Here is a 16,982-nt window from a genome sequence, read left to right as displayed (position 1 = left end):
ATGCATAAGAGGCAACCGAGTCAATAGCTGATGCGAGAGTGGCATTGTAGAAAGCAGTGGCGCTGTTTGTGTTGTGGAGTGAAGATATGGATGTCAGTGGTAGAATAGAGTCAGAGAGTTTGTGAGTGTCTAGATGTACAAGGTTTCTGAGGGGGTGTGCTAGTTGCTGGACATGGGTGACAGGTGACGAGGACAGGGATGAGAAAGTGAGTAGATGATGGTCAGATAGGGGAAGGGGGGAGGTTGTGAGGTTAGATAGGGAGCAGAGTCGGATGAAGATGAGGTCTAGTGTGTGTCCGTCTGTGTGGGTGGCTGAGGAGGACCACTGAGTAAGTCCAAAGGATGAAGTAAGTGACAGGAGTTTGGGTGCTGTTGACTGGCAAGTGTCAGTGGGGATGTTGAAATCGCCCATGATGATTGTGGGAATGTCAGCAGAGAGAAAGTAAAGAAGACAGGTGGTGAATTGGTCAATAAAGGCAGTGACCAAGCCTAGCGGTCGGTATATGACAGCCACTTGGAGGTTGGAGGGAGAGTAGATGAGGACAGAGTGGACTTCAAAAGAAGGGAGAATAAGGGAGGGTAGAGGGGGAGTAGGGCCAAAGGTGCAGATGTTAGAAAGGAGAAGACCCACTCCTCCACCATGTCTGTCACCAGGGCGAGGAGTGCGGGTGAAGTGCAAGGCATCGTAACACAGCGCAGCAGGGGAGGCAGTGTCGGAAGGTGTCGGGTAGAGGGGGAATAGGGCCAAAGGTGCAGTTGTTAGAAAGGAGAAGACCCATTCCTCCACCATGTCTGTCACCAGGGAGAGGAGTGCGGGTGAAGTGCAAGCCACCGTAACACAGCGCAGCAGAGGAGGCAGTGTCAGAAGGTGTCAGCCATGTCTCTGTGATGCCCAGGAAGGAGACTGCGAAAGGTAAAGAGGTCGTGGACAAAATGGAGCTTGTTGCAGACAGAGCGCGCATTCCAGGGTGCGCCAGAGAGAGGGAGTAGGGCATCATGGGCACAGGTTTTACATAAGAGAGGTTGTGGTAGTTTGCAGTTGGTTTGAAGTGATTGGTGGGGGAATTGGTCGAAGGTGCAAGCTGTGGGGGTCCAGGATTGGGAGATATGTCGCCAGCAGTGAGGAGAAGTAGAGAGAGGGAGAGCAGGTGGGAGAAGGAGAGTGTCCGGCTTGTGTTATGTTTTGGTAGGATAGACCTGAGGTTGAGGAGCAGGTCTGTAGATGAGGTCAGGTGGGGAGGTAAGAGGGAAGGAGAGATGATGATTTGGTTAGAGGGTGCTGGGGTTTGGGGATAGCGAAGCACAGTGAGGATTAGTGGGGCAAAAACAGTAAGGGTGTATGTTAGTATAATGAATGTTAAGTGTGAATGAGAAAGAGAATCTAAGTACAATTAGTAAATAGTTATTCGTACATTCTGGTCACTTCTGGCCCATTTCTGGCATATTTCATTTTTAGACCCTTAAAAAGCGACCCTTTAGAAACTAGACCCGTCTGTGCCAGACTTGGCTCACTTGATTTATGGAGCTCTGAACAGCACATGAGATGGCTCAGGTGAGCAGGAGCCGCAGGAAGACTGCTCACAAAAGCATGGGTGGAGTGGGGGAGAAATTAGGACACAGAGGCTAAATGTATTCAGGAAACAGACAGTCAGGGACCAGTGTGTATTGGGATCAAAGGATTGAGGTGATGAACGTGCAGATGGGATCAACCATACCAAGGACAGATAGAATGAAATTAGCAGGGATCAGTTGATACACAGCAGATCTTGGATGCAGGGAACATACCGGGAGACAGATAGATACAGCTTGGAAAAGACGGTCAGATATGCAGCGTGGGGCAGCATATAGCTAACGTTACTTGACTCTTGGAGAACAAATTTTTTTAGAATAGTTTGCGGACTCCATATATGGAGCCCCTAAGTGCAGAAGAGCAGAATCCCCCCTCAAGTGATCCCGTTTTGGAAATTACACCTATCTGGGAATTTATCTACAGGTATAGTAATTGATTTGACTCCATCAATGTTTTTCAGAAACGAGCAGCAATGGATGTTGCAAAGTGAAAATGCAAATATGCCATTATAGTGCCTGTGAAGACCCGGGGTCTTCCATGGGCGATATGCTACTCAGACAACACAGGATGAGGATAAAACACCGTGGCAATACTTTACTGAACCACAAAGAGGACAATAAACACACAGAACAGTCCCAGCAAATACCTAAGATGGTACAACATTACACAGTTTCACCATTCCACTCCGCCCGCCTGGGATAGAACAGCTGTGACTTTGGAAACTTCCAGGGCCAACTACCTCAACCAGTGGCTTCTCGCTTATGGCGGGCCCCCACAGAGAGAAGGTAGCGGTAAGCTTAGGAAGCTAGTAGTCCATCAAGGTACAAGGCCAGTTGACCTGAGGGTCCCAACCTGGCTTTTCCAAGAGTTTCTATGGGGCCAGATGACCAGTAGGTCCCAATCTGGCTTCTTTGAATGTCTCCATGGGTTCCAGGCGACCAGTGGGTCCCTCCCGGCAACTCCAAACAACATATCCATGGGGCCAAGTGACTTCATCATCCCAACCTGGTCTCCCCAAATGTATCCTTGTTCTCTGATTGTCAATGGAGCAGAGATCCGTATCTTTCCATTCAGGGATGATACCCTTATGCCGGAGTCATGTAGAATCCAAATCTGTGTCTCTTTGAATGGAATTGCCATGCTACCCATCTATTGTCCTGAAGGATGTCTCTCATTCTCCTTTCTGATTCTCTGCTTCAAGACTAACTACTACAGAAGCACATGTCCCTTAAAAATAGCTACAGTTGTCTGTGCAAGTACAAATTCACAGGTAAGGTGTTAGGGAGGGCATTGTTTGAGCTAATCAATTTACATAGTTGGTATCACAGGGGGATCTTGTAAATAAACATCTAGTTGCCTTTTAGTGCAACATGTCTTTAGCATAGTAAACATCCTTGTTTCCAAACAAATAGAAGTTAATATTCAGGGTTATACAAATACTGGTCTGTTCTTATTGACCAGGCACATAAATACACAAACATTTACAAGTCAACACCAAGATAATAGTGTATTCATTTATATCTTTTACTCACTTATATCGCCCAATAATTCCACAGCGCTTTACAGACATTATGGGCACTGTCCCCATTAGGGAATTTATATTATGAGCCCCATCAGGATGTCTTTGGAATGTGGGAGGAAATAGGAGAACCTGGAGTAAACCCAAGCAAACACGGGGAGAACATACAAACTCTTTGCAGATGTTGTCCTTGGTGGGATTTGACCCCAGGGCCCCAGCGCTGCAAAGCTGCAGTGCTAACCACTGAGCCACTGTGACTTAACAAATCTAATCATCTGGCTAATTAAAATTTTAAGCTGTATCGTCACAGTGCCCATACGATGTAGTGCCCAGTACACTGTAGCGCCCGATATACTGCAGTGCCTAGTACATTATGCTCAGCTTGTGCTTCTGGAGACACGCACCCTGTAAATTAAGTGGGCTCTCCTTGCTACAATAATGCCAAACATGTGGACGCTAACTTGTGGTTTAAGCGTACTGTGGGGCACAGGAGGAGAGGATATTTAGATGAGCAGATCTTGCTGGATTTCATTAGGTGGGAGCCACGTCACATAATGTGGACACCCTATGTTTTTGTTAATATGATGAACCAGAGTGGGAACTTGTTTTTCATGGGTTGAGTAGAAGCTTTTATTGGTGGCATTCTGGGGTACAGAACATTTTAGATCACATTTATCCTGCGCTCTACGCTGAGCACTTACATCAGGGTTTCCATCTAAATCTACAAAATACGTGATTCAGATGACACCCCCAAGGGATCCATTCACTATAATGTGGCAGCAGAGTTACTCTGGACACCGTCAGGCCTCTGTTCAGCTGTGTCCTTCAGAGATGCACAAAACTATGCTAACGGCTCCTTTACGCACGCTGAAAAAGGCGGAGAATGCCAAATCCAGGTCAGACGGAGTCCACAATGCCTCCATCTGCCTCATTACAGGGAATCTTCTGCCAAAGGTTCAGTCTGGATCACAAGCTCAGTCATTTATATGGCAGCACGGGACTTGTGTAATAAAAATATGGAAGTAATATTAGAAGTCATATAATTAGGAAAATTAAGAATTTGATTCCTAAATCATCAAAAACAGGTGTGGAGGCGGCCCCGTTAGTCATCTGTGCGCATCCAGACTCTACAGGAGCAGCCGCGCCATCACCGGACTCTTCTGCTGTGATGTGGACAGAGGATAAAGCTTCACTGCAACAGGGACTCACACGCCGGTCATCATCATCATCACACGCCGGTCATTATTACACACCTGTGGAAACATCTACAGGAATCTCCTCCTTCACGTCACTCACACACGGCTGATCCCCCCTCGTCATCGCTTCTTCTTCTGTCTCATCCTTCACGTTATTCTTAGTCGGATCTTCCTCCTGATATATCAGATGTAACAATCAGCACAATACAAGAAACCACCAAAATCTATGATACCAATGACCTCAGTACCAGAAATGTCCCCCATATACAGATCCGGTACAGGGCTCAGCACCGTCTACCTGATGATTCTCTGGAAGATTGCGATTCTCCTCTGGACAGTCCTGGGGATACAGAGGACGGGGACATCTCTCTGGTGGATTTCTTTTCATGAGTCCATCTGTAGGAAACACACAGTGATTATTATTATTATAGCCATTTATTCCATGGCGCTTTACATGTGAAATGGGGTATACATAGTAAAAACAAGTACAATAATCTTGAACACAATGTGACAGCGACTGGTACAGGAGGAGCGAGGACCCTGCCCACGAGGGCTCACAATCTACGAGGGATGGGTGAGGATACAGTAGGTGAGGGTAGAGCTGATCGTGCAGCGGTATGGTGGAGCGCTGGTTACTGCAGGTTGTAGGCTTGTTGGAAGAGGTGGGTCTTCAGGCTCCTTTTGAAGGTTTCCACGGTCGACGAGAGTCTGATGTATTGGGGTAGAGAGTTCCAGAGTAGGGGGGAAGCACGGGAGAAATCTTGTATGCGATTGTGGGAGGAGGAGATAAGAGGGGAGTAGAGAAGGAGATCTTGTGAGGATCGGAGGTTGCGTGCGGGTATGTAACGGGAGACTAGGTCAGAGATATATGGAGGAGACAGGTTGTGGATGGCTTTGTATGTCATGGTTAGGGTTTTGAACTGGAGTCTCTGAGCAATGGGGAGCCAGTGAAGAGATTGACAGAGAGGAGAGGCCAGGGAATAGTGGGGGGACAGGTGGATTAGTCGGGCAGTGGAGTTTAGGATAGTTTGGAGGGGTGCGAGAGTGTTAGAGGGGAGGCCACTGAGCAAGAGGTTGCAGTAGTCGAGGCGGGAGATGATGAGGGCATGCACTAGTGTTTTTGCAGATTCATGGTTGAGGAATGTGCGGATCCAGGAGATATTCTTGAGTTGGAGTCGGCAGGAAGTGGAAAGGGCTTGGATATGTGGTTTGAAGGAGAGATTAGAGTCCAGGGTTACCCCAAGGCAGCGAGCTTGAGGGACTGGGGAGAGTGGACAGCCATTGACATTGATAGATAGGTCAGTTGGGGGGGGGGGTGAATGGGATGGCGGAAAGATGATGAATTCAGTGATGGAATAGATTGTGTCATGTGATGAGATGATGGGAGTAGTAGTAGGTGACCAGAGAACAGATATGACAGTCTCCCCTTCTCACCCTGCTGATTGGTCCATGAATCCATCATCTCTTCTTCTTCATCGATAACCTCAATCTTATTATCAATCAGATCTTCACCCTAAAAATAAAAATGTAAGATGGGCTCAGGTCCCATCACTTCATTGTCAGATGTTGTGGGGACTTCAGTGTCATCTACCTGATGATCCTCTGGGATGTTGTGATTCTCCTCTGGACAGTCCTGGGGATACAGAGGACGGGGACATCTCTCTGGTGGATTTCTCCTCCTGGATCCATCTGTGGAAACACAGAGACTGAATACATGACCTGCCGTGTATCTATCTATATTTGAGATCCGTCTCTCAGAACCGGTAATTCTAGGTTTATGTATCAGGGAATAAATTACATTGCTGCGGTCCTCACCACCGGAACCGAGGTCCCAGCACATTGTGGCCTCAAGTATGAAGTGATAATCAGCGAGGCCAAAGCCTAATGCTCTGCACTCGGAGGATGAGGACCTCGAGGAGAGGGACAGAGAAGACCCTCGTCAGTCAGATGGAGGAGCAGTACTAAGAAACACAACTTCTCCAAGTCTCGTCTCCACCAGGGATGGAACCACAGAGGAGCTGGAGAAAGCTCCACATTTCCATCTATCGGTTTCTTCTCTCCTAATTTACTGTATAGAGATTGAGGGAAGGACGGTGACCATTTACCAGGGATTGTATTTTGAGAGCCAAAAAGACACGAGTTAATGCGTTTTTATTCCTTTTTAAACAGACATAAATCTCCGCATCCACCTCGATATAAACACTAAAATAGGCAGCAAGTGCTGAAAAGTTCTGAGTTTGTCTCTGAAGGAGGAAAAAAGGGCACATGTACGAAAGATGAAGTCACAGTGCCCAGAAGGACGGTGTTGTGGGGAGCACCCGGTACGCAGCGGTTAGTACCTATCAATGTGTAGAAAGGACAACTAGAGAGCCGGCACCGGGGTCATGGGCGCTTACTGATGCACACGGGGAGCCAAGGACAGATTGTCTGGTCCGATGCCACAGAATCTGTTTAACCCAAAAAATATATTCAAAAAACAAAAACCCAGAAGTTTGGAATCGCTGTACCTGTTCGGACCAGGAAAATCGCCACAAGGTCGTTCTTACCGCCCAATAAATGCAGAGAAACAAAAAACAAAATATAAATGTGGAATTGCGTTTTGTTTTTTTTTCACTAACTGTCTCACCGCAGCTGGATTTTTTTTTCCTGATTTCAGCACATTATATGGTAAAATGCACAATTTGTCCTGTGAAAAAAACACAAAACCTCAAACATCTGTGGATAGAAAATAGAAATGTTCTGGCTGATGGAAGAAGAGGAAAAAAATGAAAAAAAAATGGAAATTTTCCCCAACAGGATGGGGTTGAAACATTGCTATTGACTCCTAGGATTGCTGCCTCCTGTAGGTGGCGCTACAGACCCCGTTCTCTGCATATCTTATTTCCCATGGGGCATTGCATGGTCTATAACTCTCCATACTCAGAATCGCCGCTCTCCTCCAGGAGAAACATTATCCCCTATAGAGAGGAGTGCGCGGTGATCCGACCTTCTCCTCCAGTGCGGAAAGTTCTGTGCTTTTCCGCCTGCAGAGCGAGTGGTGAGTAGACGCGGGGGCCGAGAACTGCTGGAGCCTCCATGTCCGGCTCTGGGGGGTGATCGGCTCCACCACGCTCCATCTTCATGTCAGGACTCGTGTTTCGGGGTCTGAGGGACAGTCCGGTGCCGATATTTATCCAGGACTTTGTGCTCAGTACGGAGAAAGTGATTTGTCACAAAGAAGAAGAATGAAAGGAGGAGACCAAGGAAGATCACACAAGTGTCAGCCAAGAGGGAGGAGCCGGACACCCGACCACGACTGATGACGACATTGAGCCGGCACCGATTCTGAGGGACGGACGAGCGACAGCGGATTAGGGGGAAAATCATCAGTAAATTAACCCCGACTCTGCTGAGTAACAATCCACGACAGACTCAGGAACCGAAAGATCTCACAGGAGAGAACGGACAGAAGCGCTGGGACATCTGCAGACAAAATGTGACCGATGCTCTAAGGAAGGTGAAAGATTCAGAAAGAAGCCGCCGAGGACGAAGACTCAAGACTGATGAAGACGACAGCGGAGAAACCGCGACTCACAGATCAGAAGAGAAGAATCAGGGAATGAAAGCTGTGAGAAAATGTAGAGAAACCAGAGCAAGTCTGGAGAAAACTCATCTACTATAGGACGAGGCCGAGAGACGTCATCACATCCACCGGAGCCAACAAGAGTCTCCTCTCACCTGGTGATGTCAGAGGCCGGAGCTCCTCCATCATCACCTCCTGGTACCGATCCTGGTGTCCTTCTAGATACTCCCACTCCTCCATGGAGAGATAGACAGCGACGTCCTGACACCTTATAGGAACCTGACAACAACGACACCGTCATCACCCAGAATCCTCCAGTGCTGTCCTGTATAATGTCCCAGCAGTCACCTCTCCGGTCATCACCCAGAATCCGCCAGTGCTGTCCTGTATAATGTCCCAGCAGTCACCTCTCCGGTCATCACCCAGAATCCGCCAGTGCTGTCCTGTATAATGTCCCAGCAGTCACCTCTCCGGTCATCACCCAGAATCCGCCAGTGCTGTCCTGTATAATGTCCCAGCAGTCACCTCTCCGGTCATCACCCAGAATCCGCCAGTGCTGTCCTGTATAATGTCCCAGCAGTCACCTCTCTGCTCATCACCCAGAATCCTCCAGTGCTGTCCTGTATAATGTCCCAGCAGTCACCTCTCCGCTCATCACCCAGAATCCTCCAGTGCTGTCCTGTATAATGTCCCAGCAATCACCTCTCCAGTCATCACCCAGAATCCTCCAGTGCTGTCCTGTATAATGTCCCAGCAGTCACCTCTCCAGTCATCACCCAGAATCCTCCAGTGCTGTCCTGTAAAATGTCCCAGCAGTCACCTCTCCGGTCATCACCCAGAATCCTCCAGTGCCGTCCTGTATAATGTCCCAGCAGTCACCTCTCCGCTCATCACCCAGAATCCTCCAGTACTGCCCTGTATAATGTCCCAGCAGTCACCTCTCCGCTCATCACCCAGAATCCTCCAGTGCTGTCCTGTATAATGTCCCAGCAGTCACCTCTCCGCTCATCACCCAGAATCCTCCAGTACTGCCCTGTATAATGTCCCAGCAGTCACCTCTCCACTCATCACCCAGAATCCTCCAGTGCTGTCCTGTATAATGTCCCAGCAGTCACCTCTCCGCTCATCACCCAGAATCCTCCAGTGCTGTCCTGTATAATGTCCCAGCAGTCACCTCTCCGCTCATCACCCAGAATCCTCCAGTGCTGTCCTGTATAATGTCCCAGCAGTCACCTCTCCGCTCATCACCCAGAATCCTCCAGTACTGCCCTGTATAATGTCCCAGCAGTCACCTCTCCACTCATCACCCAGAATCCTCCAGTGCTGTCCTGTATAATGTCCCAGCAGTCACCTCTCCAGTCATCACCTAGAATCCTCCAGTGCTGTCCTGTATAATGTCCCAGCAGTCACCTCTCCAGTCATCACCCAGAATCCTCCAGTGCTGTCCTGTATAATGTCCCAGCAGTCACCTCTCCAGTCATCACCTAAAATCCTCCAGTGCTGTCCTGTATAATGTCCCAGCAGTCACCTCTCCGGTCATCACCCAGAATCCTCCAGTGCTGTCCTGTATAATGTCCCAGCAGTCACCTCTCCGCTCATCACCCAGAATCCTCCAGTGCTGTCCTGTATAATGTCCCAGCAGTCACCTCTCCTCTCATCACCCAGAATCCTCCAGTGCTGTCCTGTATAATGTCCCAGCAGTCACCTCTCCGGTCATCACCCAGAATCCTCCAGTGCCGTCCTGTATAATGTCCTAGCAGTCACCTCTCCAGTCATCACCCAGAATCCTCCAGTGCCGTCCTGTATAATGTCCCAGCAGTCACCTCTACGCTCATCACCCAGACTCCTCCAGTGCTGTCCTGTATAATGTCCCAGCAGTCACCTCTCCTCTTATCACCCAGAATCCTCCAGTGCCGTCTTGTATAATGGCCCAGCAGTCACCTCTCCGGTCATCACCCAGAATCCTCCAGTGCTGTCCCGTATAATGTCTCAGCAGTCACCTCTCTGCTCATCACCCAGAATCCTCTAGTGCTGTCCTGTATAATGTCCCAGCAGTCACCTCTCCGCTCATCACCCAGAATCCTCCAGTGCTGTCCTGTATAATGTCCCAGCAGTCACCTCTGCGGTCATCACCCTGAATCCTCCAGTGCTGTCCTGTATAATGTCCCAGCAGTCACCTCTCCGCTCATCACCCAGAATCCTCCAGTGCTGTCCTGTATAATGTCCCAGCAGTCACCTCTGCGGTCATCACCCAGAATCCTCCAGTGCTGTCCTGTATAATGTCCCATCAGTCACCTCTCTGCTCATCACCCAGAATCCTCCAGTGCTGTCCTGTATAATGTCCCATCAGTCACCTCTCCGCTCATCACCCAGAATCCTCCAGTGCTGTCCTGTATAATGTCCCAGCAGTCACCTCTCCGGTCATCACCCAGAATCCTCCAGTGCCGTCCTGTATAATGTCCTAGCAGTCACCTCTCCAGTCATCACCCAGAATCCTCCAGTGCCGTCCTGTATAATGTCCCAGCAGTCACCTCTACGCTCATCACCCAGACTCCTCCAGTGCTGTCCTGTATAATGTCCCAGCAGTCACCTCTCCTCTTATCACCCAGAATCCTCCAGTGCCGTCTTGTATAATGGCCCAGCAGTCACCTCTCCGGTCATCACCCAGAATCCTCCAGTGCTGTCCCGTATAATGTCTCAGCAGTCACCTCTCTGCTCATCACCCAGAATCCTCTAGTGCTGTCCTGTATAATGTCCCAGCAGTCACCTCTCCGCTCATCACCCAGAATCCTCCAGTGCTGTCCTGTATAATGTCCCAGCAGTCACCTCTGCGGTCATCACCCTGAATCCTCCAGTGCTGTCCTGTATAATGTCCCAGCAGTCACCTCTCCGCTCATCACCCAGAATCCTCCAGTGCTGTCCTGTATAATGTCCCAGCAGTCACCTCTGCGGTCATCACCCAGAATCCTCCAGTGCTGTCCTGTATAATGTCCCATCAGTCACCTCTCTGCTCATCACCCAGAATCCTCCAGTGCTGTCCTGTATAATGTCCCATCAGTCACCTCTCCGCTCATCACCCAGAATCCTCCAGTGCTGTCCTGTATAATGTCCCAGCAGTCACCTCTCCGCTCAGCAGCTCAATCATCTTGTTGCTGAGCTCTAGGATCTTCTTCTTCTTCCTCTCATGTATCGGGGGGTGCGGGGGAGGCTCTGTGATGGGGTCCGGGCTCCGCCCTCCTGACTCCTGGAGATGGATGATGGGAGTCACACCCTCCCCCGGTGTCTTCCTCACTATTGTGTAATCCTGTGTATGGAGAGAGACACTTAGGGAGAAGAATTCCTTCCCGACTCCAGATCTGACAATCAGTAGAAATCCCGGGATCAATAACCGTCTCCAGTAATCTGGGGCCATAACCTGGAATATTATTACACTCAGGACAGACATCCAGGGCCCTCTACAGCTCTTATAGGGAATCCCCATGACAACTCCTCCTGGCAGAGAGCTGCACACAATCACTGCTCTTACAGTAAAGAATCCTTCTCTTCCTCTTCTGGATTTCCTCTTCCCGATGTCGGACTTGTTACATAACACAATAAAGCTGATAGAAATGTAGAGGAGTTACCTCTCCGCTCAGCAGGGAGATGATCTCCAGGGTGAAGTGTAATAATCTTCTGGTGGTCTCGTCCTCGTCCATCCTCGGGGTCATTCAGGAGAAGGAGGGATGAACACTGGATCAGCTGGAGGGATCTTGTCCTGCTGGCGTCTTCATGATAAAGGAGAAGATGGAGATCACAGGGGACGATATAACGACAATCACTGAATTCTGCACCAAATATCCGACATTTATCAGGAAGAAACAATATAATTAAATTTACAATTGGTGCTGGTAGGCTGGTCACTATAACAGCTGCGAATTAGGGACAAAAAACCACTGTTTGTCAAAATAAAGGTAAGTTACGGATAGAGAGTAATTAATTGATTGGCGCTAAAATAATGTGAAGGACTTGGAGCGAGTAGATAAAAAGTAATTTTTTATTTGATTCAATTTTCCATTAAAATTGTTAATACTCATAAAATAATGTTCATATTAGTACAATATTATAAAAAGATATAACATGATCGCTTAAAACTGGCGTATAGATTAGATAACCCAGTGGGCTCCAGAGTGGAAAACCTGTAAGGAAATAGGAGAATTGATTTGTTAGGCCCAGTTGAGAGGTATTAGTCCTACGGTAATTAAATCCACATATACCTGGCTCGATGGTACGTAGAATACCGAGTCGGTAGATGAAGAGCCCCTGATTCGTTTTAAGTAGGAACTGGACTATAAAGAAATCAAGGTATATAGGAGTTACTCGAAGTAATAGGGATTTAAGAAAACCGCCAGAGAAAAGGAGTACCTTTTATATGATTATTCCGGTGCTCAGGTAGTTTTTAGTGTAGGATGTAGTTTACACGGACTAATAGATGACACACTGCATGCGTGTAGTAGTTCTGCCTTAAAATTCTTATAGAGTCCAGGAATATGTCGTCCCTAAATCCAGCTCGATCAGCGCAAATCAGCTGCCGCATCATCCGGACCACGTGTGTGTCACGTGCTGCCACGTCACACAGGTCCTGGCAGACTCTCACTCAGTAGTGTGCACACTAAAGCGGAAGTACGCGAGTAGCGGCAGTCACCGGCCGGGACCCCACTCTCGCACCAGCGCCCAGACACTCGGTCTCCCCTGCAATGTGAGTACACTTGGATTTCCAAACAAAATATCCTTGGACCCTATGGCAACATCAGGCAACAATACCAACTAAGCACCTAACCTACCATACACGGGGTCCTTAGGACTGTAGATTGGCACCTTTTGATAAAAAAAAAGCTATAGGCATATTTAATAATAATTGATTCATCAGCCAAAAGAAGAACCTCTCATGATATTCCTGGACCCTATAAGAATTTTAAGGCAGAACTACTACACGCATGCAGTGTGTCATCTATTAGTCCGTGTAAACTACATCCTACACTAAAAACTACCTCAGCACCGGAATAATCATATAAAAGGTACTCCTTTTCTCTGGCGGTTTTCTTAAATCCCTATTACTTCGAGTAACTCCTATATACCTTGATTTCTTTATAGTCCAGTTCCTACTTAAAACGAATCAGGGGCTCTTCATCTACCGACTCGGTATTCTACGTACCATCGAGCCAGGTATATGTGGATTTAATTACCGTAGGACTAATACCTCTCAACCGGGCCTAACAAATCAATTCTCCCATTTCCTTACAGGTTTTCCACTCTGGAGCCCACTGGGTTATCTAATCCAGGGTTCCCCAACTCCAGTCCTCAAGGCCCACCAACAGGTCATATTTTCAGGATTTCCTTAGTGTTGCTCAGGTGATGGAATTATCACCTGTGCAATACTAAGGAAATCCTGAAAACATGACCTGTTGGTGGGCCTTGAGGACTGGAGTTGGGGAACCCTGATCTAATCTATACGCCAGTTTTAAGCGAGCGATCATGTTATATCTTTTTATAATATTGTACTAATATGAACATTATTTTATGAGTATTAACAATTTTAATGGAAAATTGAATCAAATAAAAAATTACTTTTTATCTACTCGCTCCAAGTCCTTCACATTATTTTAGCGCGAATCAATTAATTACTCTCTATCCGTAATTTATCAGGAAGAACCTGGTGGAAAAGCCACAAACCCCACCGTGGCCTCCTCCGCCGATCTGACCGCTCATTACCAGCCTCGTAGGAGGTCGGTCACCGTGGTAACTACACCTCCAGCGGAGGACGGTCACCGTGGTAACTACACCTCCAGCAGGGGGATGGTCACCGTGGTAACTACACCTCCAGCGGGGGACGGTCACCGTGGTAACTACACCTCCAGCGGGGAAGGGTTACCATGGTAACTACACATCCAGCGGAGGACGGTCACCGTGGTAACTACACCTCCAGCGGGGGACGGTCACCGTGGTAACTACACCACCAGCGGAGGACGGTCACCGTGGTAACTACACCACCAGCGGAGGACGGTCACCGTGGTAACTACACCTCCAGCGGGGGCGGTCACCGTGGTAACTACACCTCCAGCGGGGGCGGTCACCGTGGTAACTCCACCTTCAGCGGAGGACGGTCACCGTGGTAACTCCACCTCCAGCGGAGGACGGTCACCGTGGTAACTCCACCTCCAGCGGGGGCGGTTACTGTGGTAACTCCACCTCCAGCGAAGGACAGTCACCGTGGTAACGCCACCTCCAGCGGGGACGGTCACCGTGGTAACTCCACCTCCAGCGGGGGACGGTCACCGTGGTAACTCCACCTCCAGCGGAGGATGGTCACCGTGGTAACTCCACCACCAGCGGGGGCGGTCACTGTGGTAACTCCACCTCCAGCGGGGGCGGTCACTGTGGTAACTCCACCTCCAGCGGGGGCGGTCACTGTGGTAACTCCACCTCCAGCGGGGGACGGTCACCGTGGTAACTTCACCTCCAGCGGAGGACGGTCACCGTGGTAACTTCACCTCCGGCGGGGGACAGTCACCGTGGTAACTCCACCTCCGGCGGGGGACAGTCACCGTGGTAACTCCACCTCCGGCGGGGGACGGTCACCGTGGTAACTCCACCTCCAGCGGGGGACGGTCACCGTGGTAACTCCACCTCCGGCGGGGGACGGTCACCGTGGTAACTCCACCTCCGGCGGGGGACGGTCACCGTGGTAACTCCACCTCCAGCGGGGGACGGTCACCGTGGTAACTCCAGCTCCAGCAGGGGACGGTCACCGTGGTAACTCCACCTCCAGCGGGGGACAGTCACCATGGTAACTCCACCTCCAGCGGAGGACGGTCACCGTGGTAACTACACCACCAGCGGAGGACGGTCACCGTGGTAACTACACCACCAGCGGAGGACGGTCACCGTGGTAACTACACCTCCAGCGGAGGACGGTCACCGTGGTAACTACACCTCCAGCGGGGGCGGTCACCGTGGTAACTCCACCTTCAGCGGAGGACGGTCACCGTGGTAACTCCACCTCCAGCGGAGGACGGTCACCGTGGTAACTACACCTCCAGCGGGGGACGGTCACCGTGGTAACTACACCACCAGCGGAGGACGGTCACCGTGGTAACTACACCACCAGCGGAGGACGGTCACCGTGGTAACTACACCTCCAGCGGGGGCGGTCACCGTGGTAACTACACCTCCAGCGGGGGCGGTCACCGTGGTAACTCCACCTTCAGCGGAGGACGGTCACCGTGGTAACTCCACCTCCAGCGGAGGACGGTCACCGTGGTAACTCCACCTCCAGCGGAGGACGGTCACCGTGGTAACTCCACCTCCAGCGGGGGCGGTTACTGTGGTAACTCCACCTCCAGCGAAGGACAGTCACCGTGGTAACTCCACCTCCAGCGGGGACGGTCACCGTGGTAACTCCACCTCCAGCGGGGGACGGTCACCGTGGTAACTCCACCTCCAGCGGAGGATGGTCACCGTGGTAACTCCACCACCAGCGGGGGCGGTCACTGTGGTAACTCCACCTCCAGCGGGGGCGGTCACTGTGGTAACTCCACCTCCAGCGGGGGCGGTCACTGTGGTAACTCCACCTCCAGCGGGGGACGGTCACCGTGGTAACTTCACCTCCAGCGGATGACGGTTACCGTGGTAACTTCACCTCCAGCGGAGGACGGTCACCGTGGTAACTCCACCTCCGGCGGGGGACAGTCACCGTGGTAACTCCACCTCCGGCGGGGGACGGTCACCGTGGTAACTCCACCTCCGGCGGGGGACGGTCACCGTGGTAACTCCACCTCCAGCGGGGGACGGTCACCGTGGTAACTCCACCTCCGGCGGGGGACGGTCACCGTGGTAACTCCATCTCCAGCGGGGGACGGTCACCGTGGTAAATCCACCTCCAGCAGGGGACGGTCACCGTGGTAACTCCACCTCCAGCGGGGGACAGTCACCGTGGTAACTCCACCTCCAGCGGAGGACGGTCACCGTGGTAACTTCACCTCCAGCGGAGGACGGTCACCGTGGTAACTCCACCTCCAGCGGGGGACGGTCACCGTGGTAACAACACCTCCAGCAGGGGACGGTCACCGTGGTAACTCCACCTCCAGCGGGGGACGGTCACCGTGGTAACTCCACCTCCAGCAGGGGACGGTCACAGTGGTAACTACACCTCCAGCGGGGGCGGTCACCGTGGTAACTCCACCTCCAGCAGGGGCGGTCACCGTGGTAACTCCACCTCCAGCGGGGGACGGTCACCGTGGTAACTCCACCTCCAGCGGGGGACGGTCACCGTGGTAACTCCACCTCCAGCGGGGGACGGTCACCGTGGTAACTTTACCTTCAGCGGAGGACGGTCACCGTGGTAACTCCACCTCCAGCGGGGGACGGTCACCGTGGTAACGCCACCTCCAGCGGGGGACGGTCACCGTGGTAACGCCACCTCCAGCGGGGGACGGTCACTGTGGTAACTACACCTCCAGCGGGGGACGGTCACTGTGGTAACTCCACCTCCAGCGGGGGCGGTCACCGTGGTAACGCCACCTCCAGCAGGGGACGGTCACCGTGGTAACTCCACCTCCAGCGGGGGCGGTGAGGTGAGGAGGAGCCGCTGCACATCCCCCATACAACACTGAGGAGCCGCAGTCACATGGAGCAGGAGCCTCCACAGGAACAGCTCTGATCTCACCCCACACTCTCCTCTCACAGATTCACCACAAACCCTCCCTGTAATCTCACCGGAATGGCGGGAAGCGGAAACCTGCTGCTGGCTGATACCAGAGAGCAAGAGCTGCGCACACCCAGGACGGAGCTGCTGCACTGAGAGCGGGAGGACCTGTGGTGACGTCACCGCCATGTGATCAGGGGGCGGGGCTCAGGGGAGAGGCGGTGAAGGACCTGTGGTGACGTCACCGCCATGTGATCAGGGGGCGGAGCTCAGGAGAGAGGTGATGAAGGACCTGTGGTGACGTCACCGCCATGTGATCAGGGGGCGGAGCTCAGGAGAGAGGTGGTGAAGGACCTGTGGTGACGTCACCGCCATGTGATCAGGGAACGAGCTCCGGAGAGACGTGAGGACCGATGATGATGACGTCACCACAGCTCCTCCCCCTCAGTACAGCA

At 51.2% G+C, this 16,982-nt stretch overlaps 1 pseudogene; it reads right to left on the bottom strand.

The window, feature by feature from the left end:
* The window catches only part of LOC141201544 (uncharacterized), a 62,017-nt pseudogene extending 45,300 nt beyond the window's left edge, over positions 1-16,717 (bottom strand).
* Between the last annotated feature and the right edge of the window lie 265 nt (positions 16,718-16,982).

Source organism: Phyllobates terribilis, unplaced genomic scaffold (assembly GCF_046119375.1).
Source record: "Phyllobates terribilis strain yellow unplaced genomic scaffold, ASM4611937v1 Scaffold_117__1_contigs__length_5270597, whole genome shotgun sequence".
Taxonomy (NCBI): domain Eukaryota; kingdom Metazoa; phylum Chordata; class Amphibia; order Anura; family Dendrobatidae; genus Phyllobates; species Phyllobates terribilis.
Note: the sequence above shows the minus strand (reverse complement) of the source record. Positions and strands in the feature narration are given on the sequence as shown.